This window comes from Anneissia japonica, unplaced genomic scaffold (genome assembly GCF_011630105.1).
Source record: "Anneissia japonica isolate Jap-2015-1 unplaced genomic scaffold, ASM1163010v1 scaffold1813_len188347_cov109, whole genome shotgun sequence".
Lineage (NCBI taxonomy): Eukaryota > Metazoa > Echinodermata > Crinoidea > Comatulida > Comatulidae > Anneissia > Anneissia japonica.
Window position 1 is genome coordinate 5,173 of NW_022711452.1, and position 5,172 is coordinate 10,344.

Sequence of the window (5,172 nt, forward strand, 5' to 3'; positions counted from 1 at the left end):
TATGCTGAAATAATACTTTCAGTGCTATTTAGTCTTCTTAGTTTTGATTACAGTTCTATAAATTGGTCCAACATTTGACATTATTTGGAATGTTTCATTTATATGTTTCGAAATTATTTTTTGCTACAACAAACGGAGCATCAAGTGAGAAATATCTGCCATACACGTTGTATGTCGGTCTAAGATGTTCTTGCAACTATTCCACAAATTACAGGTAGGAACCAACATGACGTATCTGTACTGTTTATCAACACCCAACCTACTATACGGTAATGTGTTGGATATTGGCATTCTATAATATTATTATAGTAATGTTTATTTTTGGAAATTATTTCGACTATTTTATTGATATTTTTTTTTTTTTTAAACTAAAGATTCACTATTATACCCGTACTGTAATGACTTTAGATGTGCAAGTATTCGTACTAGAACTCTTGCACAAATTACAGATAGGAACCAACATAAACTATCAGTTATCAACCTACTGTATGTGATGGATAAATTTAGATATTGGCATACTATATAATATTATTATCATTATTAAAATACTGATTACACGTTTATAGAGTAGTTTAAAAGTTCAAATTATTTTTAATGTTTCATTAATATTTTGTTTAGAAATTTCTTTCTTGTTTTTAATAAAAGCATCAAGTAGAAGATCAGTACCGTGCACGTGTTGTAGTGGTCATTAGATGTGCAGGTCTTCGTCCTACAACTCTTCCACAAATTACAGGTAGGAACCTTTATAACATTTTCACTATACAGTTTGGAATTGGCATACTGTATAATATTATTATAATAATGAGTACAATTATATAAAGTGGTCCAAAATTTGACAGTTTTTATAATGTTTCATTTACATTTTGTATGGAAATTATTTTTGTTTACAAAATCAACTGAACGCTAATTGGGAAATCTGTACTACCGTACACTTGTAATGATGGACTTGAGATGTGAAGTAATTGCCCTACAATCTTTTTTACAAATTAACAGGTAGGAACAAATATAACGTACATATATTGTTATCCACACAGCCTACTGTATGTGTCTGATATTATAACATTTTCACTATACAGTTTGCCCTCCAATTCGAGATCAGTTTGGGACTTCAAATAAGGTGGTCTAGGGATTCGGTCTCCAATTAGAGGTTTAGCTTTGTGTTAAAAGATTAAAGATTGTTATTTGGTTGTTTGAAAAAAATTGATTTCGAATTTGAGTGGTCTCGAATTGAAGGGTGCACTGTGCTGTATACCTGTCGAGGCATTCGATAAACTTCAAGACGGTTAACCATAATTATCGAGACTCTCTATGAAGAACAAACACATAATATAAAGTGCTGCCATTGTTACATTAAGCCACTTGTAATTTCTTGTCAAAGTGTGCCATCGATGATTGATTTCGTATTAGTTGCCGTTGATTTGTATTAGTGTTTGTATAAATCAATACATTTTACTTTTCATCACCAGATATTGGTCTTCTATTTTACCTTAAAAATGTTCGATATAAGGCTTACATTTTGTTTTCTAAAGGCCGATGGTATAGAAATACTTATATATATTTTTTCTTTTCAATTGATATGGAAATTACTACCAATACCTGTGAATTGTTCGACATAAGTGCAAGAGATAAATTCATGTATGTGACAGGTAAATACAGTTCGCCCTCCAATTACGGACCCCTTTTAGGACTTGAAAATTTTGTGTTTTCTCGGGGTTCGGCCTCCAATTAGAGGGTTGTGTTTGTGAATAAAAGATTGACAATATTGTTATTTGATTTTTTGAAAAAGTGGTCTTAAATTAAAAGTCTTTTTGAATTTAAGACGTCTCGAGGGTAAAAGATCTGCATTTCATCATTTAATTTACTGGAATTTTACTTTTGATTCACTAACTGTATAGAGGCAGTTTACCTACTAAACGCTAAATAAATAAATACAGTACAGTATTAATTTTGTAGCCAATGGTGTATTGCCACACTGATAACTATAATACTTTGAGAGTCAATCGTTTGAAATATTTTACAATTACAAAATACTACAGTATTCGAAAATATGTGATTGTTTAATTATTCGTCACAGTTTCATTGTGTTTTTCTTCTGCATTCTAGCTGTAACACAACATGCGTGATTATATAGACCTATATCCATTCCACAAATTACAGGTAAGAATCTTGTTCTCAGCAAGCCTCACAATAACTACCGTGTGAGTACTTCTAGATATTGGCCCACTATACCAGTCAAATTATTCGATGACATTAATACGTGTCTTAATAGGTTATTACTATTAATATCGTGGAAATGTACAAAGAAAAAAACTAACGTTCTAAATCCAAAAATATATTATAATTGTTTTTTTGTGTGTGTTTGTATAAGTATATAAGAGTCAGTGTATTGGTTATAACTCAGGGGTTGGCACTAGTTGTGGGCCGAGGTGGAATGGGGACGGGCCTTCGTCGTGGAGAGCTGGCCTCCAGTCTGGGAAAAAACACACTTTGTCTGGGAAAAGGAAAAAAATGTTGTTTACATATAAGCAGACATAAAATCGTTTAAATTAGCATTTGAAACTCATAAGTTGTCATACGATCACGTCCACCTACTTACTCGTTGGGGAGTTGACCCCTTCCGTAGGACCATATGACCCCCGTCGGGCAAATCCTGGCGCCACCCCTGTTATAATGATCATTAAAGTAATATTGTGGTCCAAGAGTCGACGATATAAGGATTGTTTTATTGATATTTGCTTGGAAATTCCTCTTTGTTACTACATAACGAGTCACCAAGTGGGAAATCGCTACCATACGTGTTATCCAAACCTTTATGCTAGTTTTTTTTAAACGTATGTACCCGATTTAAAAGTAAATCAACTTCTATATTAATATTCATTTTTTAAATAATTGATTCATATTTTTCACTGACATTCTATACATGGGGCAAACCATCCAGTTATACGATACTAAAAACATTATCATTCTTTAAATAATTTCCTAAGCAATTATGTAACTAAAATATCGTTAAAAAACATTTTATCCATGTATATTGAAGCTTTTTCAGATGTGATGATTTTGATAATGATATTTGTGATGATAGTGATAATGATGACCATAATGTTGATATAAAAGTCGAGGACCACAATAAAAAACATTTTCACAAACGATTGTCTTCCTGGTTAAAAATAGTTAATTCCCCTTTCATTGTATTATTTGTTTTGGAATAATTATACTTTACTATACATTTTTCTCCCAGTTGTATTTAGCTAAATCAAGTTTAGTTCTTCAGCTATCTAACTGCGTCTTATGAACAAGAAGTGTTTTGCGTCATTTTAGAGAATGCCTATATGGAACGCCAAAAGGACAAAAGTACAAATGGCAGCAGTGCAAGACACAGAGTCAGCAGTACAAAACACAGAGTCAGCAGTGCAAAACTCAGAGTCAGCAGTGCAAAACACAGAGACAGGGTGCAAAGCTCAGAGTCAGCAGTGCAAAACACAGAATCAGGGTGCAAAGCTCAGAGGCAGCAGTGCAAAACAAAGAGTCAGCAGTGCAAAACTCAGAGTCAGCAGTGCAAAACACAGAGTCAGCAGTGCAAAACACAGAGTCAGCAGTGCAAAACAAAGAGTCAGAGCAGTGCAAAACTCAGAGTCAGCAGTGCAAAACTCAAGCGGCAGTGCAAAATTCAAGTAGCAGTGCAAAACTGAAAACACCCTCTATTTTGAATGGAATTTCACAGCTTTTTTGGCCGTGTACTTACAGACGGTGTCAACTAACTGTATTTGAAAATGCATAAAATGTTGCGATCATTTTATTATATCTGCATAAACCTCAATAATAAAATAATAAGCTAGGGTGACTCTGTGTTTTTCACTGCTGACTCTGAGTTTTGCTCTGCTGACTCTGTGTTTTGCACTGCTGACTCTGTGTTTTGCACGGTGACTCTATGTTTTACACTGCTGACTCAGTGTTTTGCACTGCTGACTCTGTGTTTTGCACTGCTGACTCAGTGTTTTGTACTGCTGACTGTATTTTGCCCTGCTGCCACTTGTAGTTTGTCCTTTTGGCGTTCAATATGCCTATACACTATTCCACAAAATGCAGATAAATGTGCTGCATGATGGCAGACTATAATTATACCCATCGAAAAGATAAGCTTGAAGACGGTAAACTAAGCGTCGAAATTATGGAGTCTGTCCATAAAAAACCCCACAAAAGTGCTTGCGTTATCTTAGCATGCAACTATAACAGTACACTAATTATAGTAACAATTGCGGTAGGCCTTCAATTTAGCCGTATCAAAGTAGATATTTTCATAACAATGTGCGTATTTAAGGAGTAACCGTTATTACGAATTTATTTGATAATCACTACTATTTTATATATTATGTAAACGTGCGCTTTGTATTGTTTTGTAATCATTTTCCTGAATGAATAAATAATATAAATGATGATTACTTTGAATGATTTCACTGTTCGTTTGTCAAAGATCAATCCACAGCTTAGCTGTCAAGAAAGGAACAGTAAACTGTAAAATGCCAAGTGATTGAGTAACATTTATAGAAACATCTCTACATTAGATAATCCATCTGTTGATATTCTCTGAATATTATGATAATGATGATGATAATAATAATGATAGTGATAAAGATGATAATGATGATTATGATTATGATAATTATAATGATGATGGAGATGATGATGATGAAGACGATTATAATTATGATGATGGTGAAGAAGATAATGATGGTGATTTTGGTGGGGTGATGATAATGATGAATAAACTGACGATAACTGTAATAATATTATACTGATATATAGAACATAATAATTATGTAATCTATAAGATTATAACTATATCTGGTAATTTTTTTTTCCAGTTTCTCGTTTCTAAAAATCCTTTACCCAGTCAAAAGATGTCTAAACGATAAATTTTGTTTTAATTTTTGTTATAATGTATTGATTTTTGTATCCATTCATTACATTTTCTCCTGGTACATTTTTATTGTTTTACATTTATTCGAAATATATTGAAGTCTATATCTTCGTTCATTAATTTTTCCCCTCTTTATGGAAAGAGGATGTAATTCAGATAAAAACTTGGTTGACATTTAAATAATTAAACATTATTATTATACAATTAACAAATATATATATAAATAAATAAAAATCAATCATAAAATTAACCTG